General features: G+C 41.8%; 1 pseudogene; it reads left to right on the top strand.

Annotated features, from left to right (window-relative positions):
- The first annotated feature begins 16516 nt into the window (after nucleotides 1-16516).
- LOC114514032 lies at nucleotides 16517-17635 on the top strand (annotated as a pseudogene).
- The last annotated feature ends 8330 nt before the right edge of the window (nucleotides 17636-25965 follow it).

Raw genomic sequence — 25965 nt, 5'->3', positions numbered from 1 at the left:
AACCTCAGAATTCACAATTCACTCGAGGCTCCTTCTGAGTCCCTGACCTGAGGCTGAGAAGTTGGCCAGATGGGTGTTCCATATCTACGTACTCCCCGTTTGTGCTCCAAGGTGCACATTGTGGTCGAGGTGGCACAACAGCACAACCTGTCTTCTTCTGTCAGCTCCAAACTCATGAGACAAAAGGAAGGAGAGATGCTCCGAGACTACTCCAGCATGAAAAGTTCATTGGGTCTTAATTAATACTCCACTAATTGAAATTCATCTTCTGAATTATTCTTGGTACCATTCTCTACCTACCTCCTACCATACATACCACATGCCCTCCACATCGCAGCACCCAGCCCCTGCAAGTCAAACAAGATGTACTGGAAACTGTCTTGTGGACAGTGGGTCTGGGGGAAAGACCAAGAGAATGAAAAGAAACTTCTGGCCACAGCTCACATCCTGGCCTTGGCACTGCCTCCTTTCAACTCTAGTGAAAATATCTTAAACTTACTCAGTTTCCAAACTTACACTGAAGTACCTGATCCATTCAAGAACAAAATCATGTCTTTACAAGAAAAATGAAGATTTCCCATCTTTTCCTTTGCCCTCTGCAGGCCACATGCATGTCTTACTTAAGCCACAGCAGAATTATAATACTGTTTTCTTCTTCTGGCTAAGTCAGAGGGCCTCAGAGAGGATCTGTTTGATCAAAGCTGTGGAAAGTATTTTAATTCTAAAATAGATTTTAATTCACCATGTCACTGTGCTGATGTGGGCCCACCAGAATGTCACATCTAAATCAAAGGAAAGAACACACCTGAGCATGAGCGAGACTTAACCCCATGACATTGGATGCCATGTCACAGTCCCTGCAGGATGGGGTCAGGTCGGCCTCGAGACATTAAGTTGGTAAATGAGCATCAAGTACGTACTCTGTGCAGGAGCCCATACCAGGTCCAAAGACATGTAAAAGGGGACTTGTGCAAGGTCCTTTTGCTAAGGTTTCTCTCACTGCTTAGGGTTTGGCAATCATGCAGGAGTGTGCAAGTATCAAAATGATTTAAAATAGCCTGGTAAAAGTTATGCTCCCAGTACTTGACCTAAAGACCAATGCAGGAAAGCTCATTCTTATTTTGAAATTATAATTTCTCTTACTTCAGCATTTATACTTCCATTGTGGTGGAGCAGGAAATGGTGACTGGAGGCAAGATGTGACTATTTACCTCTAAATTGGCTTTATAGAAATGCATTTAATGGAATGTTATCTAGACATTAAAGTATGCTAAATATTAAATATGCTAAATAGACCTAAATACACTTATTTGGAAAGTTATCTAGGAGATACAAAGAAAAATACAAGTCCTTAAAATTATGTACTGTGTATGCATATGAGTCCCTATCTATATATATACACACACACACACATACATGTGCATGGACACTTTCTGGGTGGAAATTAAAATTCATGAACATTGTTACTAGGAGGCACAACTGGCATATTAGGTTGTAGAGTGGGATCACAGAAACAACTGCTATCTTTTATTTTCCATTCTTACATGCTCTTTGATTTTTTTCCCTAAAAATTAGCACTTTTACAATGGTATAGAAGGATTTTAAAGTTATTAACATATTTTTGTTATTACCAAAGGATTATATATCCAGAAGAGCTAATGAACAATTTCAAAAAATGAATAAAACATACTTATAATGTCATCTACAGAGAGAAAGTTTGTTAAAAACTTAATGAATAGCTTTCCAGACTTTCAACCTTCCATACACTTCTTTGTTTTAACAAAGATATACTCATGCTGTAATACTGTTTTGTGATCTGACTTTTTTCACTTAACAACTTTTTCATGAAAAGTTTTCCTATGAAATCATTTTCATATACAGCATCATTATTTAATGGCTCAATGATATTCCAATATAGTACCATCATATAGCTAATCAATTCCTTTTATGATGGACATCTAGGTTGTCTCTAATTATCTACTATCTCTCTTATAAACAATGTGTCAATTCACAGCCTTATAACTACATATTTTATAGTTTTTATTATTTCTTTCAGCTAAATCCTTAGATGTAGACTTGTTGGTTTGAAGCTCTAAATACATACTGCCAGCTTGCCCTTCATATGGTACGCACCAAGTCACCTGCTGTCCAAGAGTGTGCCTGTTCATTCCCCTGTGTCCCTGCCAACACTGAATACTTTCATGAAAATAGTCTCTAAATCCATTCTTAAAGCATTTAAGAGACCCCCTTCTCACTGGCACAATTATTTTTACCAATCAGAATATTAAACTAAAACTGAGGCCATGCCCAGCCCATCATTTAACATGATGAAGAGCTATTGCCTACTCTTGGGATCCTGTGGCTCTGGTCTCCACAGGCTGTAGTCCTTGATGTTGTAGATACACACAAAGCCTTCCTGGTGAGCCATGTAGGCTATGGTGTCTCCTGCTGTCAGTACCATGCCACTGACTTGTGCTTTGTTCCTAGACTGAATGAAAGACATGCCCATCTGACACATACACACGCACACACACAAGGCCCATCTGTGTTTCTCTTTCTCTCTCTCACACACACAAGGCTCATCTCACACACACACAACCTATCTCACACACACAAAGATCTATCTCACAGACACATACACAAGGCCCATCTCACATACAGACACACAAGACCCACCTCACACACAAACATACACATAAGACCCATCTCACACACACACACAAGGCCCATCTCTCTCACACATACAAGACCCATCTCACACACACACACACAAAGGCCCATCTCTCTCTCACACACACAGATAAAGCTCACCTGTCAGACAATGGGAAGTGAAATGCTCTAACTTGTTTACACTGAGAACCAGATTCTGCATGTATTAATCTCCAGTAAATAGAAATGCTCTGCAGATAAATAAAGATAAGAGCTTGGAGCCTGACAGAATCCCCAGGTCACACAACCAGGCTGGTATCAAGGAAAATCAAAAGAACCTTAAGCATGAAAGTTACTTCCATCAACTGCCCAACTTATAGGAGTGAAGTTTGCAACAACATTGGTCCCACCAAATAGCCTCCAGAAGGTGACGGAACCTGGGGTGGCAGCAGAGGAGGGCGCTGGGATGTTGGCACTTGGAGATGGTGGCTGAGCTCCTGGGGCTGAGTCAGCTTGGTCTCGGAATAGAGAAAATGAAGAGCCAGGGGGAAATGGCAGAATGAGCGGAAGGAAGCTATGAATGCTGAGGGGCCCTCCTCCCAAACCAGCACCTGGGATGGCCTATCTGAGAAGGAGCAGCACAACCCATGGGCCCACTCTCTCACCTTGAGGCCTGTTGGCCATCAGGGAAGCAGAAGTTGACTCCAACTTGGCCTCCTGAGTGTTCAGAAGGTGAGACAGATAATACTTTGGTCTGGGCCTGGTGACAGAAGAGAGATTTTGTTGTGCTCCCCAAGAAACTCACAGCTTTCTCTGTCCTCTCATGTAGTTGCTCATGTGTCACAGCACTGCCCTGGGGCTGAACATGGTGTACACTTCAGGGCATGTGGTCTCTAGTTAAGAACCAGCCCAGCCTGGCTGGGGTCATAAAGTCAGAAGTGAAGGCTACTGGCCTCGGCATTGCCTCAGCACCCCAGGATTTTTGGAGAAAGACAGGCATTGGGAAGTTGGTGTGGACTTGAGGGAGGGGATGAGAGACCTGAGAAACCCAAACAGGAAGGACATGGGCTTAGCCTGGGACCCTCTGGGCCTTTCCCAAGAGGTCCACTCCCTAGGAATTTCTGGATTGAAATAAAGCTAGTTAACCTTTAGGTCACCTTTAACACTTAAGATGTAAAGTCATGTGACATCACATGGTATTGGATCATTAGTCCCACATCAGATGATCTTGGCTTGTTAGAAAATTTCAAAGCTTGGCTCAAGGCCATGAAGGTGCTCATTCTTTCATTCCTTTGTTTTTTATTGGCATCAGTTAAATCCCTAGTAGGATCTAGGCATTAGGTTGAGTGTTGTGGAAAGAAGGGTAAACAGAGAAAAACCAAACAAAAAAGGACTACCCCCAAGGAATGGTCAAGGTGCTGCTGATACATGGAGGAGGGACTTTACTGTGTGTGGAGAAGGCAAGGGTCAGAGAGGTTTTTCCGAGGGGTAGGACCAGCAATGGATATAGAATCTCAAAAGGTGGGATGGGCACTGGGCAGTGAAGGCCATGCTAGAAAGCATTGATATTAAACTTTGATCTTCATAACATAGCTAAGTGTTGAAAGAACTTTTGAATCCATGTTCCTACCTCCCCAGTCTCTACTCTCCCTGCCAGACCTTCAGCACTATCCACACAGGGGCCACATTTTCCCTTGTTAGCATTTATCTCTAATCCTCTCATAGTGCTTATTTGGTATGTAGAGTTCTAATATTTGTTGTTGAATAAAAATCCTAAAAACTTACCTGGATGCAAACCTCCAAAAGCCATGTGAATGTTGCTACATGGATATTGGAAGTCTGTTCTTATTTTACCCTTCTTGAGTCTGCGGGCTCTGGGAGTACATGCCTAGACTGGAGGTAAAGCCAATTGCCCCATGTCAATAAGGAGTGATATAAATAATGGGGCTGGTGCTGGAGTTAGACATGAGAGGTGTTCTCCCAGGTCTTACCACCCTGGGGACATTCATGAGTTAGACCATTAATCATTCAACAATATTTACTTTGGCCTGACTCTGTGCCTGGCATAGTGTTGTGCACTGGGGAAACCACAGTGGGCATGGCCAACTCAGGCCCTATGCTCAAGTGGATGATGATCACAGCCAGGATGATTTGCTAAATGACACTTTCTGTGCTAAGTACTTGCTCAATATTCCCATATTTAATCAGCACAACAACCCCAGCACATTATGCTCCTTATTTTATAGAGACTATAACCCTGAGACTGTGGTTTAGAAATAACTGTATTGCAAAGTACCACAGCTAATAGATGGAGGAGCTGAGATTCAAATCTAGATGTGTTTGCATCCAAAGCTCTTGATATTGGGCTTTGTAGTTGTTTTGGGGGGACTGAGGATTCTCAGAGGCAGAAGAAAGGGTCGCCCACGTGACAGTGTGGTTCCTGCCCTGGTACTCAGTCCCAGTGTCCTCCCTGATGCCTGGGATGCACCACTAGTTATTTGAGCTGTTTTTTTACTTCTGGATTATTAAGCTCAGGGGTCACTGGCATATGGATAAGAATGAGGGGAATTGAAAGAGGGGGAGGCACACAAAGCAAAGATAAATTCCCTTCACTAAGAATAAAATATCTTGAAGATAGAAGTGTAGGTAGATACACTTTGCTTCCTCACACAACCAAAAGAAAGATAACAACCAATTAAAAAACAAAAAACAACCAGAGCTGCCAGAAAATTGAACTGTATGGATATCCAACAACCAAGGAGATAAAAAAGAAACATTCATCCAGACAGGTAAGAAGGGTGGAAATGGGGAACCAGGACAGAGAGGACATGCAACAAGGCATCGGCTGGCAGACTTGGAGGTCCCACATTTGTGTGTGGATAAGCTGGGTGGAACAACTGGGGAGTGAGACAGACCATGCAACACAGGGTTCCAGTGTGGGGAAATGAAACCTCAAAACCTCTGACTGAAAAAAACTGTGGGGGTTGTGGCAGTGGGAGAAACTCCTAGCCTTATAGGAGAGTTCACTGGCGAGACCCACAGGGTCCTAGAACACACACAAACCCACACTCCTGAGAATCAGCACCAGAAATGCCCAATTTGCTGTGTATCAGGGAAGGTGACTGAAAGCCAGCTGAAAGCCGAACATGTCTCATGTCCCCTCTCTGACCCCACCCCCTCATACTGTGGGGTCACAAAACAGCAATGCTGGGTTGCCCTGCCCTGGAGAATACCTAAGGCTCTGTCCTTTACAATGTAACAGGTGCACTGAGACAAAGAAATATGGCCCAAATTAAAGAACAGATCAAAACTCCAGAAAAAGAACTAAGTGATGAGGAGATAGTCAACCTATCAGACACAGAGTTCAAAACACTGGTAATCAGGATACTCAGAAATGGTTGACTATAGCTGAAAAATAAAGAAATGAAGGGTATACAAAGTGAAATAAAGAAAAATATACAGGGAACCAATAGTGAAGGGAAGGAAACTGGGACTCAAATCAATGATTTGGAACAAAAGAAAGAAATAAATATTCAACCAGACCAAAATGAAGGAACAAGAATTCAAAATAAATAAATAAATAAATAAATAAGGAGAGGCTTAGGAACCTCCAAGACAACTTTAAATGTTCCAACATCAGAATCATAGGGGTGCCAGAAGAAGAGGAAAAACAAGAAATTGAAAACTTATTTGAAAAAATAATGAAGGAAAACTTCCCCAATCTGGTGAAGCAAATGGACATGCCAGTCCAGGAAGCTCAGAGAGTCCCAAAGAAGTTGGATTTAAGGAGAAACACACCAAGACACCTCATAATCACATTAACCAAGATTAAAGATAAAGAAAGAATCTTAAAATCAGCAGTAGAAGAGAGTTACCTACAAAGGAGCTCCCATAACATTGTCAGCTGATTTCTCAAAAGAAATTTTAGAGGCAAGAAGGGGCTGGAAAGAAGTATTCCAAGTCATGAAAGGCAAGGACCTACATCCAAGGTTACTCTATCCAGCAAAGCTTTTATTTAGAATGGAAGAGCAGAGAGTGCTTCCCAGATAAGGTCAAGTTAAATGAGTTCATCATCACCAAACCCTTATTATATGAAATGTTAAAGAGCCTTATCTAGGAAAAAGAAGATGATCAAAAATATAAACAGTAAAATGACAACAAATTCACAGCTATCAACAACTGAACCTAAAAAGAAAAAACAAAAACAAACTAAGCAAACAACTAGAACAGGAACAGAATCAGAGAAATGGAGATCATGTGGAGGGTTATCAGTGGGAAGGAGGAGAGGGCAGAATGGGGTAAAAAGGTACAGGGAATAAGAAGCATAATTTGTAGGCATAAAATAGACAGGGGGAGGTTAAGAATAGTCTAGGAAATGGAGAAACCAAAGAACTTATATATATGACCCATGGACATGAACTAAGGTGGGGAATGCTGATAGGAGGGGAGTGCAGGGCGGAGGGGAATTAAAGGGGAAAATTGGGACAACTGTAATAGCATAATCAATCAAATAGACTTTCAAAAAAAGAATAAAATACCTTAACCAAAGAGGTGAAAGACTTATAAAATGAAAACTATAAAGCACTCCTGAAAGAGAAATAAAAATAAATGGAAACACATCTCACGTTCACAGATTGGAACACTTAATATTTTAAAAGTGTTAATACTGGATCTTGGAAGATGGTGGCTTTGTTGGAGGGAGCGTAATCCCCTTCCTCTATGCAGGGGAGAGAAACTTGTGGATCTGTGGAGGAACAGAGCAAGGGGTCTAGGATATTGCAACATTTATGAAAACAGGACATCAAAAATTATAGCGGACATTGAAAAACCAAATGGTAAGGAGACTGCTTCAGGATAGTAAGGATCCAGGGATCAGCTTGGGGGCCAGAGAGGTTGCAGCCCCCAGCCCAGTGCTCCCAGGTCTGGCTCGGGGCACCCGTGAGAGTGGAGTCACCACTCCCTCCCGGGACAACTAGGATTGAGCAAGGGCGGCCTGGCAGTGTGCCCGCGCCCCCAACCTGGTGAGAGTGTGGCTCTGTGGAAAACCCAAACCCCATAGCCAGTGAACAAGGAAAGGGCACGAGTGTTCGTGGGTTTCTGGAGCCTGCGGTGGTGACCTCAGGGGAGTGCTAGCCCCTTCGGGATTCCTGACTCTCGCTCTGTGAACCCAGAAAGGATGCAGAGCTTCCTGGGTTCCTGGAGCCCATAGCAGGGAAATTGGGGGAAGGATGCAACCCCTTGAGAACCCTGGAGCTTGCACCATGAACCCGGAAAAGATGCAAGTGCTTCCCAAGAACACAGAGCTCACCATGGTGGAATTTGGGGGAAGGGCGTGACCCCTTGAGATGCCTGGAGCTTGCACCGTGAACCCAGAAAAGATGTGGGCACTCTGTGAGGCCCCGGAGCCCAGAGACCATGGCAGTGAGCTCCAGAGAGCGTGCTTGGGAGTGCCCATACCCACACCCAGGGTCCTGCAGGAAGGCATCAGATCAGACCTGGGGAGAGCTTGCTGCTAGCCCTGAGGACAATATTCGAGAGACTGACTGAGTTCTGACTGGGAAGAGTGAAAAGCATTCCAAACGCCCCTCAACCTGCTGAAGCCAGCAAGACCAGAAAAACTGGTTTGACCAGTTAGAAACCAACAAGAGGTTTTTTTTTTTTGTTTGTTTGTTTTGGTTTTTCTTTTTCTTTTTCTTTTCTTTTCTTCTTCTTCTTTTTTTGCTGTTGTTTGATTGTTTGATTTTATCTTGTTTTTAAGTGACTTTTTATTTTTTAATTCTTATTATTTTTATATCTCTGAATTCCTTATGTTTCTCTTCCTTTCATTCTAGTATGATTTCTTTCACTCCGAATTTATCTCTCCTGGATTCCATCTTCTGCTTTTCCTTCTTTTTTTGAGTCTGCAAGTTACTGCAAATTTGTATTATCTTTTTCTCACTTTTCTGACATTTTTTATCTTAAAAATGTCATTTGATAGGTTCCCCCATTATCTCATTCACAGTGTGTTGATAATTTACTGTCCTCCATGTGTATTCCATTAGTACACCACTCAAGGTTCTATACTCCTTATTCTTGTTATCTAGATCTCATAGATTTGGCCACATGATTGTTCCTTTAATATTACTGTAAATAAGACCTAGTTCATACAATTGTAAATACTACACAACACCCCTCCCAGATCTCAGCCCACTTCGCAATTTCCTGAACTATATTATTGTGGGGGGTTGTCTCTATTCTTTTACATACTACTCCTATTTACTAATCTTTATTCCCACCCTACCTCAGAATCTGATCTCTTACAGCCTCACAGCTTTCTAGATCCAACTAACAATCCTCTTGTCCCCAATAAGAGTCTTATTCTTTCCATCCTTTCTAAAACATGGCTAGTGGGGTGGAAGATCACAGTTAACACTATACATAGTGAAAGGATCTCCCATCTCTTCTCTACTGGCTGCTACTGTAAATATCATAGAATACTTTCTTGCTATCTTAAACCATTTTGCCTTACTCCTCCAACTAATCACAAAGAAGAGTAGGGGGAAGCTGTGAACACCAGGATACATGAAGGAGACTGCACCACTGAATCTCAGAGGTATTCTACCACAGAAGTTCACACCATAATCACAGGGAACCAGAACAGATCAATTTAAGAAACAGAGGCTAACAAGAAGAGTCTTGTGAACAATGAGAAGACAAAGAAACAATCCCCAAATGACAGGAAAGGAGGACGCTTCAGGAAGAATGCTAAATGAAATAGAGGCAACTCAACTATCAGATATTGAGTTCAAAACAATGATTATCAGGAAGCTCAATGAGCTCACAATGAGCTACCAGAAACTACAGGGGAGCTACAATGATCCCACTGCAAACTATATCAACATGAATAAGGAAATAGAAACTATCAAAAAGGTCCAAGAGGAAATGAAGAATACAATTTCTGAACTGAAGAACACAGTAGAAAGAGGAGAAGAAGAAGAGCAAGGGATAGAAAACTTATTTGAAAAAGTAATGATGGAAAACTTCCCTAATTTGATGAGAGAAAGTCACACAAATCCAGGAAACACAGAGAGTCCCAATCAAGAGGAACCCAAAGAGGCCCACCTCAAGACACATCATAATTAAAATGGTAAATTTTCAAGACAAAGAGAGAATATTAAAGGCAGCAAGGGAGAAACAGGAAGTAACATACAAGGGCGCCCCAATAAGGCTAACAGCTGACTTCTCAATGGAAACACTCCAAGCCAGAAGAGAATGGCAAGAAATATTCAAAGTAATGAGAACCAGAGGTCTGCAACCAAGGCTCCTTTACCCAGCAAGGCTCTCAACCAACATAGAAGGCCAAATAAGAAGCTTCCCAGACAAAAGAAGTCTAAAAGAGTACACCTCCACCAAATCAGCTCTACAAGAGATGCTAAAGGGACTGACCTAAGGAAAGGAAGGAAAAGAGAGAGAGAGAGAGACGTACATAAATGGCAATGAATAAGTACCTATCAATAATAACCTTAAACATAAATGGATTAAATGCTCCAATCAAAAGACATAAAATAGCTGAATGGATAAGAAAACATGACGCACACATGTGATGCCCACAAGAGATCCACCTCAGAGCAAAAGACCTACACAGACTAAAAGAGAAGGGCGGGAAACAAGTATTCTAAGCAAGTCGACAGGAAAAAAAAGCCAGGGTAGCAATACACAGATAAAATAGACTTCCAAAAAAGGGCCATAAAGAGAGACCCAGAAGGTCACTTCATAATACTCAAGGGAAGAATCCACCAAGAAGACATAAATATTGTAAATATATATGCACCCAACATAGGAGCACCCAAACACATAAACAAAATCTTAGAGGACTTCAGGAAAGATATGGACAGCAACACAATTACAGTAGGGGATTTTAACACCCCACTGTCAAAAATGGACAGATCTTCCAAACAAAATATCAACAAAGATATTGTGGCACTAAACAATGTCCTAGATGAAATGGACTTAACTGGTATATATAGAGCCCTCCATCCTAAAGAAGCTAAATACACATTTTTTCAAATGTACACGGAACATTTTCAGAGATAGACCACATAATAGGACAGAAATTAAGCCTCAACAATTTCAAGAAAATTGAAATCATACCAAGCATTTTCTCAGATTACAAGGGACTGAAGCTAGAACCCAACACCAAGAAAAAAAACCAAAACACTCAAAATCATGTAGGTTAAATAGCATGCTATTAAACAATGAATGGGTCAAGAATGAAATTAGGGAAGAAATCAAAAGGTTTCTGGAAACATGTGAAAATGAACTCACAACAAACCATAACTTATGGGACAAAGTGAAGGCAGTCCTGAGAGGGAAGTTCATAGTGATACAGGCATACCTAAAAAAGATAGAAATATCTCAAACAATCAGAAATGAAAGAGGAGAGATTACAACTGATAACACAGAAATACAAAGGATTGTAAGAAATTATTATGAAGAAGTGTATGTCAAGAAATTTGAAAACCTAGGTGAAATGGACAACTTTCTAGAAAAATATAATCTTCCAAAACTCAATGAAAAGGAAGCAGAAAGCCTGAACAGACCAATAACAACAAAAGAAATTGAAGCACTAATCAAAATACTCCCAACACACAAAAGCCCTGGACCAGATGGTTTCACAGGAGAACTCTACAAAGCATTTAAGGAAGAGCTAACCCCTATCCTTCACAGGCTATTCCAAAACATCCAAAAAGATGGAAGACTCCCAAACTCTTTTTATGAGGCCAACATCATCCTAATTCCAAAACCAGACAAAGATACAACAAAGAAAGAAAGCTTCAGGCCAATATCACTGATGAACATTGACACTAAAATCCTCAACAAAATACTGGTAAACCGCATCCAACAATACATTAAAAAGATCATACACCATGACCAAGTGGGATTCATTCCAGGGATGCAAGAATGGTACAATATTTGCAAATCAGTAAATATAATACATCACATAAACAAAAGCAAAGACAAAAACCACATGATCATATCAATAGATGCAGAAAAAGCATTTGACAGGGTACAGCACCCATTTATGATGAAAGCACTCTAAAAAGTGGGAATAGAGGGAGCATTCCTCAACATAATAAAGGCCATATATGAGAGACCTTCAGCCAACATCATACTCAATGGGCAAAAGTTAAAATCTTTTCCACTAAGATCAGGAACAAGACAAGGCTGTCCACTTTCACCATTTCTATTTAATATAGTACTGGAAGTTTTAGCTACAGCAATCAGACAAGAAAAAGAAATAAAAGGCATCCAAATCGGAAAGGAGGAAACAAAACTGTCACTGTTTGCAAAAGACATGATAGTGTACATAGAAAATCCTATAGACTCAGGCAAAAAGCTGATTGACCTAATAAATGAATTTGGCAAAACAGCGGGATACAAAGTCAATATCCAGAAATCAAAGGCATTTCTGTATACCAACAATGAAATAGCAAAAGCAGAAATCAAGAAAAAAATCCCATTTGAAATAGCAAAAAGAAAAATAAAATACCTAGGAATGAACCTAACCAAAGAGGTAAAAGACCTGTATTCAGAAAACTACATAAAACTAAGGAAAGAAATCAAGGAAGACACAAACAAATGGAAACATATACCGTGTTCATGGATTGGAAGAATTAATATCATCAAAATGTCCATACTACTGAAAGCAATTTACACATTCAATGCAATACCTATTCAAGTACCAATGGCTTATTTCACAGATATAGAACAAACTCTTCAAAGAATTTATATGGAACCATAAACGACCCCAAATAGCTGATGCAGTTTTGAGAAAGAAGAGTAAAGTAGGAGAGATCACAATACCTGACACTAAACTATACTACAAGGCCACTGTAATCAAAACAGCCTGGTACTGGCATAAAAACAGGCACATGGACCAATGGAACAGAACAGAGAGCCAAGAAATAAACCCAAGTCTCTACGGTCAATTAATATTTGACAAAGGAGGCAGCAACATAAAATGGAGTAAAAATAGCCTCTTCAACAAATGGTGTTGGGAGAACTGGACAGCTACGTACAAAAAAATGAAACTAGAGCACCAACTTACACCATACACAAAAGTAAATTCAAGGTGAATAAAAGACTTAAATATAAACCGTGACACCATTAAAGTCCTAGAGGAGAATGTACGTAGGAAAATTTCAGATATTTCACGCAGAAACTTTTTTACTGACATGTCTCCTTGAGCAAGAGACATAAAGGAAAGAATAAACAAAGGGGATCTCATCAAAATAAAAAGCTTCTGCACAGCTAAAGAAAACAGTGTCAAAATAGAAAGAGTACCAACTGTATGGGAAAACATATTTGCCAATGATACCTCAGACAAGGGTTTAATCTCCAAAATACATAAAGAACTTACATGACTCCACTCTAAGAAGACAAGCAACCCAATTAAAAAATGGGCAAAGGACTTCAACAGACATTTCTCCACAGAAAACATACAGAGGATCCAAAGACACATGAAACTATATTCAATATCGCTAGCTATCAGAGAGATGCAAATTAACACCACAATGAGATACCATTTCACACCAGTCAGAATGGCCATCATAAACAAAGCAACAAATAACAAGTGTTGGAGAGGTTGTGGAGAAAAGGGGACCGTAGTGCACTGTTGGTGGGACTGCAGACTAGTACACCCACTATGGAAAACAGTATGGAACTTCCTCAGAAAACTAAAAATGGATCTGCCTTTGACCCAGGAACTCCACTGCTGGGACTATATCCTAAGAACCCTAAAACACCAATGCAAAAGAACCCTTACACCCCAATGTTCATAGCAGCACAATTTACAATGGCTAAGTGCTGGAAGAAACCTAAATGCCCATCAGTAAATGAATGGATCAAAAAACTATGGTACATTTACATAATGGAATTCTACACAGCAGCAAGAAAGAAGAAGCTCCTACCCTTTGCAACAGCATGGATGGAGCTGGAAAGCATTATGCTAAGGGAAACAAGCCAGGCAGTGAAAGACAAATACCATATGATCTCACCTTCAATAGGAACCTAAATAACAAAATGAAGAAACAAGCAAAATATAGTCAAAGACCCTGAAATAGAGGACAGACTGATAGTGAACAGAGGGGAGAGAAGAGGGAATTCCAGTGGAAAATGGGAAGGGTTTACCGGAACAAATTTAAAGGACACATGGACAAAACTAGTGGGAGGGTGGTAATGGGAGAGAAGTGGGGAGGGATGGGTGGGGGGCTGGAATGGGAGTAAAAGGGAGAAAACTGTACTTGAACAATGATTCAAATAAAATAAAATAAATAAAATAAAATAAAGTTAAATAAAAATAAATTAAATTAAAAAATAAAGTAAAAGAAACGAAAAGAAAAAAACTGTTAATACTACCCTAAGTGAGCTATAGATTCAATGCAATCTCTGTCTAAATTTAATAACAATTTTGCGGAAATAAAAAAATCCATCCTAATATTTATAGGGAATATTAAGAGTCCCTGGATAGGCAAAACAATTTGAAAATGAAGAACAACACTACAGAACTCACACTCCCTGATTTCAAAACTTGGTACAATGATACAGTAATCAAAACAGAGTGGTGTTGGCATAAAGACAGATATGCAGACCAATGGAATAGAATAGAATACCCCTAAATAAACCCTCACATACATGGTCAAGTGGTTTTTAACAAGGGTGCCAAGACCATTCAATAGGGAAAGGACCATCTCTTCAATGAATAGTACTGGGGAAACTGGACATTCACGTGGAAAAGAATGAAGTTTGACCCTTAACTGACACTGTATACAAAATTAACTCAAAGTAGATCAAGGACCTAAATATAAGATCTAAAACAAACTATTCTTAGAAGAAAACATAAGACAAAACTTCACAACATTGGATTTGGCAATGATTTCTTGTCTATGACACAGGCAAAAAAAAATAAGCAAATTGGACTTTATAAAAAATTTTAAAATTTGTGCATTGAAAGACATTCTCCACAGAGTAAAAAAGCAAGCCACAGAATAAGAGCAAATATTTACAAATAATATACCTGATAAGGGATTAATATCCAAAATATATAGAAAACTTCTAAAATTCAATACAAAAAAACAAACAACCCTATTTAGAAATGGGCAAAGGACTTGAATATGTCCTGGCTGGTGTGGCTCAGTTAGTTGGAGCATTGTCCCATATACCAAAAGGTTGGGAGTTTGATTCCTGGTCAGGGCACATACCTAGGTTGCAGATTTGACCCCAGCTGGGGCACAACTGGGAGGCAACCAGTCGAAGTTTCTCTTACATCAACGCTTCTCTCCCTCTCTCCCTCTCTCTCTCTCTCTCATCAATAAACATTTAAAAAAAATTTTTTAAAGGACTTGAATAGGCATTTCTCCAAGAAGATATACAAATGGCCATGAAGTACAAGAAAAGATGTTCAACAACACTAATCATTAAGAAAATGCAAATCAAATCACAATGACATACCACTTCAGACCATTAGAATAGTTATTATAAAACAAACTAACGAAGAGAACATAACAAGTATTGTACAGATATACGGAAATCAGAACCCTGTTCACTACCAGGGGGGTAAAATGATGTGGCCACTGTGGAAAACAGTATGGAAGTTCCTTGAAAACTTAAAAATAGAATTAACATATGATTCAGCAATTTCACTTCTGAATGTATACCCAAACAAAGAATTAAAACAGGGTATCAAAGAGATGTTTGTACACGCATGTCATAGCAGCCTTACTCACAATAGCTAAAATTCAGAAGTAACCCAGTGTCCACCAGCTGATGGATGGATAGCCAAATGGGGATTTATACATACAATGGAATATCATTCAGCCTTAAATGGAATAAAATTCTGATATATGTTACAACATGAATGAAAGTTGAGGATGTCATGCAATGTGAAGTAAGCCAGTCACAAAAAGACAAATACTGTGTGATTCTACTCATGTGATGTACTTAGAGTCAAACTCATAGAGACAAAGAAAATGTAATAGTGGTTGCCAGGAGCTGAGGAAAAGGGAAAGTGGGGAGTTATAGTTTAGTAGGTACAGAGTATCCATTGTACAAGATGAAAAGAGTTACGGGCATAGATGAAGAAGGCTACACAACAATGTGAATGCTTTTAATAACATTGACTTACTGCACAACAATGTGAATGTGTTTAATACCATTGACTTGTACACTTAAAAATAACTGAGATAATTTTTTATGTTACATGTATTTTACCACATTAAAAAAAGAAGGAAAGAAAAAGGCTTAGTTTCTCTGGGAGCTCACTGATTTCCTGGATTTCAGCCTGGTAGAAATCTCTTGGTCTCTCTCACTCTTGAATTCTTTCTCCTTAATGTGGGGGAAGAAGTTAACAATCCCCAATATAATAAACAGTGAAGCTAAAATGCTGAAAAGTTGGCAGGAAGAACCTGTTTCTAGCTCATCCGGCTCTGCTTGCACAATTGCCTTTCTCAGCTCCCCTCTCTATGGAGAATGACTTCAGAATTGTCCAGATGGTTTTGCAAATATGAAGGTGACTTCTTCACCAGCCCGGTGGAAAGACCACTGTGTCCTGCTCTGACCTTCAAGGAGAGCCAGTACTGTTGTTTCTGGAAGAATGAGGAACTTTCATAAATTTCCATCCCATTTTTGCAATTTTTGTAATGCAGACATGAATTCTTTGTAGCTATGGCTGGCTGAACATGTTTGGAGCAGAAAAGCAGTTTCTCAAAACCGGCCATCACATAACTTTAAGTAGAAAATGCTGCTGCAAACAGGGTTTTAAATGAGAGCTGCTGGCTTAAAGGTCGACATTGCATTCTTGGCTGGTGACTTCATTTTTATTTTAATGGCAATGAAAATAAATCTTTTGGTTGGGCCCTCCCAGCTGCAGAGATGGCAGGTAGCTACAGAGGTGGAGGCTGTGGCCTTAGGCTCTGGAGAGCCCTGGGAAGAGGTTGAAGCCCCCACCTTGCATGGAATGAGTGCCAACTGTGCAGCTACAGCTGTCCCATCCAGCCTGGTGCAAGTCTGAATCAGAGTGACCCTGGGCAGAGGAGCTTATGAAGAATGGGAAGTCTGTGGTGCTGACCTACACAATTCCTGCATACCCTGCCTTGAAATGGGACCTTGAATACCTGCAAGAAAATATTAGCAATGGAGACTTCTCTGTGTGCAATGCCAGTACCCACAAGTTCCTATACTATGATGAGAAAGAAGATGGCTAATATCTTCTTCAGATGGCTAATATCTTCAGAATTTTAAGCCAAGATCTAACAGGGAGGAAATGAAATTCTATGACTTTGTTGAGAAACTGCAGGATGTACAGCAGCAAGGAAGGGACGAGAGGTTGTGTGTGCAGCAAGTGCTCAATGACACTGTGGGCAGGAAGATTGTCCTGGGCTTTTTGACAAGGGGTTTAACAGGAACTGGATTAATAAGCAGCAAGGAAAGTGTAGCTGGGACAGCTGACCTCCTATCTGCTGCTTGTCAGTGTGGAAGAAAATGTAACATCTGCACACTGTGATAAGGAACAGAACTTCTTTGCTCAGATAAAGGGCTACAAACAATGCATTTTATTCCCTCCAGATCAGCTTGAGTGCCTCTACCTAAATTCTGTTTATCATTCGTGTGACAGACAGAGCCAGGTGGACTTTGACAATACTGACTATGAGGGGTTCCCCAATTTCCAGTTTGTGGTTGATTACAAAAGAATGGTTGGTCCTGGTGATGTTCTTTACATCCCGTTGCACTGGTGGCATCATATAGAGTCATTACTAAGTGGGGGAATTACCATCACTGTGAACTTCTGATAAAAGGGGACCCCACCCCTAAGAGAACTGAATATCCTCTCAAAGTCCATCAGAAAGTGGCCATAATGAGAAACATGAAGAAGATGCCTTGAGAGGCCTTGGGGAACCCGCAAGAGGTGGAGACCTTGTTGAACACAATGAGCAAGGGCTGATATGACTAGCCTGCCAGGAGTTGAGGCCTTCTATCAGGTGACTGCTAGCCCATCCATGCTGCTTCATTGATGAGGACAGCAGACTCAAAGCACTACTACTGCATTCAGCACTTAATGGACTGGACTCTTTCCATGGTTCTGGAGGCAAGTGTTTGGAGCAAGGCAGGGGGGTGGTTGGCACTCCATTCCCATTTGGAGGAACTTTGTACCCTTGCCTCTGTGTCCCAGTACCTTCCTTTTCTACCCCCCTAAAGTCCTGCATTCAATGTGTGGAGTTCCAGCTTCTGGTTGTCATCATGTCTGTGTGTGTCAGTCTGTCAACTTCAGGATGTTTGTGTACATGTGGCTCTCAGCCTTATCTCCTGAAACCTCTGTGCCTCAGCCTGAGAGAGAGGAGATGCTCTTGGGTGCCCACTACATCAGGGCTGCAGGGCCACAGCTATCCTGACCTGTAGGTCAGTCAGCTTCCTCCAGGTTTCACAAAGTCAGGCTCTAGGCTGGGTAGGAATGGCTGCTGGGACTCTAATGAGGAAAGTGAGAAGAAGGCTTACTTTGAGAGTGTAGAGAGCTTCCTATGAGAGAAAAGTAGACAGGTTCCAACTTGGACGTTCATACTTGTCATACATAGAAAAGAGCCTTGAGACACCAGAGCCAAGGATTGTGCATAAGTTTCAAATTACAGACACATATAGCTTTGCTCTTTCAGCACCAGCTCTTGCTCCCTGTGCTGGGTACCAAGGTAGTCCTAGCAGTGTCATCTCTCAGTTCTAGGGTGCACACCTCTGTGCAGACATTGTATGTGTGCATGCTTGCATGGATGAATTTTCACATTGGCCTGCCTCTCTTCTTACCAAGTTTCTCTGCTGCTTAACCCTGCCCAGTGGGACATACAGCGAGAACCCCAGAGCAGTACTGCCTGACCTAACCTAAAGATTTTCAGCTCAGTTTTAGCCATTGAATGTTGGTCAGGTCTCACTGCAACCTGCCTGAAGCTGACTGGCTAGCCTCTTCTGTCCAGGCTACATCCTCTATGTCTAAGGAGCTTCCTGGCTGAGTAGAAAAAAATGGGGTCCAGCTTAAGCAGTTAACTCACCACCTGTCATCCATTTCATGGCAAGGCATAAAAATGTAGCCTTGTCTCTGAAAGCCAGTGCCTGTGCCAGACCCCATTGTAATGTTCCATGACACCCTCCAAGTTCAGGCCAAGTGGTGGATCACAGAAGCGTATTTTTCTTTTCTGTTCATAACTACTCATAAGAACCCCTATCAGGGCTTCAGCCTAACAACTGGGCAGCTGTGCACTGCACAACTTGAAGAGCCATCATTCACATCTATTCAGTAGATATGGGGCACACAGAATTGGGCAATATGGTGATCCTGTCTTGTCACCTCCACTTCCACTTTCATGTCCCTTTTCTTTGGAAGGAAAGAGGCTTTGGAGTCTCTGGGTTTATATTTTTTTCTTTCTTTTTCCTTTTTTCTTTTTCTGACAAAAGTTTACTTCCAGTGTCTGAGCTATGGCTCTTACTCCCAAAACTGTTTACAGTTATAATGCCTTGATGGACCAAGAGGGTATGTGTGTATGTATACCTGTGTGTATTTTGGGAAGGGGTGTTTACTTTTAGTACTCCATTCTGGGGTTCTCTGATGCAGTGTGTGTGCACAAACATGGCACCTTCTTAAGAGTTGTTCTTTAAAATATAGTCATTGCTGGAAAAAAAACTTTAGAAGGAAATGCCACCCTTTCCCCCCAAAGATCTCAGAAAGAGCTTCAAAGCAAAATCTTTTTTTTATATAGTGAAGGAGAATCAGAATAGACAAGATAATAAGTCTCTAGGTAAAAATTTCTTTTTAATCCTGTGTGTCCACTGGTTTCAAGTTCTAACCAGTGTTTCTTAAGCACAGCAAAACTAATGGCACTGCTGTATCATTATCCTACCTGTGTTGGGCATGTACATCTCATCTCTGAACCTAGACTGTGAGCCTCTTGAGGGCAGCACCAGGTTTCACATTTATCTAGTCTCCTCCACCCATCTCCCATAGGGATGAACCCACAGGAGAGGCTTGAAGATAGTTTCTGATGGAATGAGCCATTAGAGCTTTTCCTTGGGTGGTAAATTATCACATGCCTAAAGCAGGAGATTGTAATCTGGGACACATGGCTCCCTAAGGGTTTGTTGGTTGGGCTTCAGGAGATGTAAGAATTCTCCGATTTTATTCAAAAATTCCCAAGGCCTTGTGTTTCCCTGTCAGATTCTATAGGGGTGAGGCAGTGGTCCCTGCCCAGCTGCTGATGGCAGTGAGTGTTGGCAGACTGCCACTTGAGAAGAATGAATGGCCTTGCAGTTTGGAGGCAGGGAGCGAAGTGGTAGGAAGCCTGCTGGGCTACTGCGGTTCCAGCTGGTTTTCCAATCCAGCACAGCCAGCAGTGAGACTGATAGATAAATGATCCTCCATGTGTCTCCCATGCACATTTTTCAGAAGGTTCAGGCCTTGAAGAAAGATGTGATTATCAGCCAGCACCTAGCACTGGGCCTGGACAATAGCAGGGGCTCATCACTATTTTTGGATTGAATGGTGAAAGCATGGATCTGTGATCACATTAGTGGAGAGAGAGGGCCTTCAAGAAATGGAACCAGGACAGAAAACTTGGGAAAGTTGGAGTGGGAGGGTGGGGAAACTTTTGCAATGCACATATAAATATTGAAGAGTAAGACAGACGCTGGTTGGGGGTATAGGGGATTTGAGCAATGTGAGGACCCTGGAAGCTGGGATCCACCAAAAGGGGCTGATGATGAGGTGGCATAAAGATTTGTGAGCCACACAGATGAATGATGCATCAGGAGATGATGTCTGGGCTTGTGGGGAGGTTTGCCAGCTGGGTGGAAGGGGCACTTGGGTGGTGGTATTGAAAACAAAGGAGGAAAATCAGTGCTGTGAGAGCTGTGTACTGACAAAGCCCAAGAGCCTCAGCAGGGGAGAGAGATTTTCAGGTGGGAAGTGGGTGAGAATAGGGCTCCTGGAGGTGGCAAGCTGGCTCATGAGATGGGCTTTCATGGAGAGGTGTCCCATAGATGTGGATGAGCAAGTGAAACTCTTAAACTCCCACCCAGCTTTGGAAATCTTCATCCTTCAAGTTAAACCTGAAACTAACCATTTCAGAACTGAGGATCCTTAAGACAACCAGCCAGTGGTCTAAACCTGCTGGGGCCTGTGCAGAGTAGCCGCAGAGCCTGCCCCTTAGCTACCTTCACTATCTTCTGTTCCATCAAGGGGTCTCAATGTATTCAGTTTGCAGTACGTGTGACCTGAGATGACATTCCAAATGATAATCTCCCCATTGTGGCTAGAGGCTGCAAGAAAAAAGGTGGTCATTGAGCCACATAGAGGATGTCCTTCTGACCATGGTTCTGAGAAAGAAGAGACAGAGAGGAATAGTGTAAGAAATCAAATCTCCAAACATTCACAGCAAACTTCCTTTCATGTCACCTCTATGACAGAAGAGGCAGAGTGGTTCGCCCTTCTGTGATTGTTCACACCAAGGATTCACCTGGGACTGGTGGCCCAGAGGACCAGGAGCATCTCTCCATGTAGGAGTCCATGTGCAGGTCACCCAGAGAGGTGCTGCATCTCCTTGGATCAATTTTATCACCCTTCTCAGGGGAGTGCTGCTTCTAGTGCCTTCTTTACCTCCTATACTGTGGGCAAACAGATTATTTACAGGGAGCCCTCTTTGGGGATGAAATGCCGATGGAAATCAGACAACAGAACCCAAGCTCTGGCCAAATTGGCTTGGTTTACCAGCAGCCAGGGGTAAACTCTAGAGGGTGGTATCCCCTGACCCTCTTCCTAGGATACCCATTTGTCCCATTGTGGCTTACATGTGGCATTAGGAACTGAAACACCTACTTTCCTGCAAAGGAAGATTTTCAGGTAAGGATCTTTAAGAAAGATAAGAAACCAAAATGATTTTTTTTTGACTGGTGCTGTAGAGTTTGAAGTGTCCCTGGCTATTATCCTTTCAACTTTCTCACTGAATATAGTTTCTATGTGAAGAGAATTGGCTTCTCTTGCACTGGAAATGTGTCCTTTCTCCCTTGCCCTCATATACTCCCCACGTAGCACACTTGAAGACCTCACAAGTGTGAAATCCTTCTGCTTGAAAGCAGCTGTGAAGGTGGCATTGGACAATTGTTAGAAAAGGGAAGGCTTTCTCCTTCCCACAACCTCTGCCACCAATCCTGCCTCATTCACAGTCTGTGAGCACTGATGTCTGCATTTCTCCTCCCGTGGCTCCCACTGCCTACACATGAGGTGGACACACCTTAGCATGACTTTGGAGCTCTGACTGAACTTTGTGTCCTAATTTCCTCTTGTATGTGATGCTCTAGCCCCTCAAACTTACATAGACCCTCCAATCAACTTGCTTCTCCTGCTTCCAGATGAGGCTCATGCCCTTCTCCTCATCTAGATGCCTGTCCCTGCCTTGGCCACCTAGAAAATCCTAATCATATTAATATCCTTTAACATGTTACAGCAAAGTTAGTAATTCCCACCCCTGTGCTTCTCCCCAATTTATACATTATTATGTCATCTCTCATGTTGTGTGGTTATTATTTCCTTAGTTTATATTCTTATATTCTGTGAGAATCTAAGCCAGAAACCACATTTTATTTCTGTTTGTATCCTGTGTATGCATCCACTAAGCATGGCATCATGAAAGTGTTTGAGAAATATGTGTTGAACAAATTGATAACTGAATGAATAAATATTTGGGTGAACTGGCACTTCACTGATTCTTGAACGACTTCTGCCCTTGCGATGGCCATGCTTCCCTGAGGTATTTTCTGCATTTCGTTCAATGTTCACTAAACTGCAAGTGCCACGAAGGCGGAGACCATTTTGCTCATCACTGCATCTTCAGAGAAGAACACACACTTGACCCACAATAGGCATTGGACAAATGCTCATTGAATGAACATATAATTTATTGGGAAGCTACTATATAACTCAGGCACTGGGTTGGGTCCTGGGAATACCATGGAGTTTGTGTTCTGGTGACTTGTGTTTTTGGAATATTTATAAGGAGCATTAGATGGGGTGTCACAGAGGTAGATGGTACAGTGGCACTTTTTAACACTTATCTTATTGTCTTAGTATCTAGATAGTTTTGAGGGAGGTCATTCAGTCTTGGGAAGCTGTAGGAAGTTGGGGCCATTTTAAGTCCTGATGAGAATCACAAGAAGTCCCCTGACTGTGGGGCAGCAGAATATCATTTCCTAGGCTCCCTGGCCACCCAAACATGGCACAGCAAACAGACACAGTGCTGAATGACAGGCAGAAACAGGAAGTGGATTTCTCTTTGAGGAAAGTCACACCCACAACATCCTGGGTTGCTCTGCCTTACAGGACTTCCGGCAGGATTCATGGACAGCTGCATAGATTGGCTCCTGTGATCTCATACCCCAATCCAAACCCAGGGCCATAATTCTCCTTGGAGAGAAAGCGGCTGCCTCTAGCTCAGTGCACCTGTCTCTACCTGGACTCCAATTGTGAATCTGCCACAGCAGAGGCTTTTGAGATGCTTGTGGCCACCCCAGGCAGGACTAGGAGAGTCAGGGTATGCCCCTGAGTGAAGGAGACCCTTGTCATATGCCACTGTTTGGGTTGAGAGCCAGATCATGGACCAGGACTCACCAGGTCATCCTGCCAGTGTGGCCACGGCTTTCAGCAGTGATGAAAGTCACATGGTTCATCCTGTTCCAAAGCCAAACAGAAGACATACAAACAGTGAAATGAACTACCAGTGCACTTGAAGCTTCAGAGAGAAGGCATTGGCATGTTGTAGGACTTGCCCCTCACCCCACTAGTGATACAGATTTTCAAAATGTCAAAGCAAATTCCCCTGGTGCCAGTGGGAATAAAAAGCAATCCACTCCTGACACCTGGGTGATTGCATTGCAGCAAATCATATGTCAACTGACAAGCTCCCTGTGGGTGCATGGATGGTCTAACAGCTTTGCCCTCATAATAAGACTCATAACTGTTGCATGTACAAAACAAAAGCCATCACTTTCAAAATCTGTGATACCAAAGGACAAATTCAATGCCAAGACATCTCAGGTAGTCATCTCTAATCATCTAGGATGCAAGGCTCAGACTATACATTAAATAAAGAACTTTTGATGCCTGAAGACTTTCAGAAATTCATGATAATTCTGCATAGAAAGCAAGGGACATAGAATGCCACCAGTAGATTTAAACATGGCTGTAGTCAGCATTTTTGTTTCCCTATCTCTTTATCTCCTCCCCCAACTCTAAGCCACTAATAAAAAGGTGTTTCTTTCCATAGAGATGCTGATGGATGTCATTTTATCTTCTCTTTCCATTTCAAGAGGGACTAGGGCATACAGACAAGGCAAGGAGAAGGAAGAAACGAAGGGGCTGAACAATGACAGGCTGAGTGCCGTTCAGTAGGGGAAGGTATGTGAAATAGGGCAGGAACCCCTGCAGTCCAGTAGGAGGGAAACAGTCAGCCTGTGCAAAGGGGAAGAAAAGCAGGCAAGGTCTGGAAAGCAATAGTCAAGCACAGTCTGCTTTGGATTCCTAGGGATTGACCTTTTTGCCCTCATAGCTTTTTTAGCTAGCACTTTGCTATATTGTGAGTTTGTAACAGGAAATATATATTTGGTCTTTGTCCCCATTTCTGGCTCAGAGCTCCTAAAATCCTTGATATTTCTTATGTGATAAGAGCATGGAAGCTCCACACCCCTTTTCACATAGCTCACCCTATGCATCCTTTCCATCTGGCTATTCCTAAATTATATCCTTTTAATTAAACTGGTGATCTAGGAAAGAAAATTTTTCTCTGAGTTCTGTGAGCTGCTCCAGCAAATTCATCAAACCCAAGGAGGGACTGTGGGATCCTCCTATCTCTATATAGTCAGTTGCTCAGGAGCACAGGTGACAACCTGGGCTTTTGACTGGCATATGAAGTGGGGGAGGGGCAGTTTTGTGGGCCTGAACCCTTAAATTGTGGGACTAGATGTTATCTCCAGGTAGATAATGTCGGAATTGAGTTGGTTGTATGACACCCAGCTGGTGTTTGAGAACTGCTTGTTGGTGTGGGGATCCCCCATCCCAGAGTTGGGTACAGAGTCATTAGACTTCTTCCCATAGAAAAGAAATAGAAGAAAGAAACAAGGCAAACATGTGTTTTAAAGGGAATGAGGAAGAAAAGATGGTATGAAAAAAGGTAGGGAGAGAGGATACTCTTGTTTATATAATAGCTTGGCTTGTACCAGATAGCAGAGACATAAAGATTTTCTCCAAAACAGGTTTCTTAAAGGGAAAAGAATGATGTGCATGGGGGGGTGGCGGAGAGAGGGGAGAGAGAAAGAGAGAGGAGGAGGAGAAGAAGAAGAAGAAGAAGAAGAAGAAGAAGAAGAACAACAACAACAACAACAACAACAACAACAAGAGGAGGAGGAGGGGAATGATATAAATCTGAAGCAGGATTTTGAAATATCATAATTTTGTATATTTCATTTACAAAATACATGCTTGTTCTTCTGTCCCATCCAACAGCTATGTCGTATCTAGAACAATACAAATGGTTACATTTCCATATTTGATCTTACAATCTGTTTAACTTCTGCATGGAGTCAGTACTTTGGCCTAATGTTGCCATGCCCAAGTGATCGAAAAAGAGAGCAAGAAAACACTCTTCTGTTTGTGAAGAACAAGATAAAATGTGATTTGATAAATTAGGGTTAGTGTTTTAACTGGTGCTTAAAGGATCAGGAAACAGACACAGGACACCTTGGGATCCCCAAGGTCCTCAGGTGCCATGCATGAGCAGCTGACTTCCTCAGGGTCACTTCTAGGGGCATTCTTGAACCATGGAGGCAAGAACAAGCAAACAAACTGATCAAGAATTGTTTTTACCCTTTTAGAGCTCTGGAGGGAACTTGCTCGATTTTTATTCTTTGAGTTATGTTTGCTGTATTTAATTACTCTAGACTGTGATTTATACTTTTTTAAAGCATTTGGGGAAGAGACACAGTGCTCCCTATTTCTAAACAGTCATCAAAATATGCAGACAATGGCTTCCAATATTCAGGAAGAGGCTTGCTACCTAAATTGCCATCTGGGGGCAACCTGGGTCCTCAGGAGTTCCTGGACACATCTCCTTCTGGACAATGCCCTTTACTGTCTTGGTGTCCTTCTTCAGGACAAACTTTGTATCAAAAAATGTGCCCCACTAAATTATCACTCTTATATTTAAGCTGAATATAACTCACTTATTTTGGTTCACCTCCAAGTAGATATAATCTCAG

Source organism: Phyllostomus discolor, chromosome 2, assembly GCF_004126475.2.
Source record: "Phyllostomus discolor isolate MPI-MPIP mPhyDis1 chromosome 2, mPhyDis1.pri.v3, whole genome shotgun sequence".
NCBI lineage: Eukaryota > Metazoa > Chordata > Mammalia > Chiroptera > Phyllostomidae > Phyllostomus > Phyllostomus discolor.
Note: the sequence above shows the minus strand (reverse complement) of the source record. Positions and strands in the feature narration are given on the sequence as shown.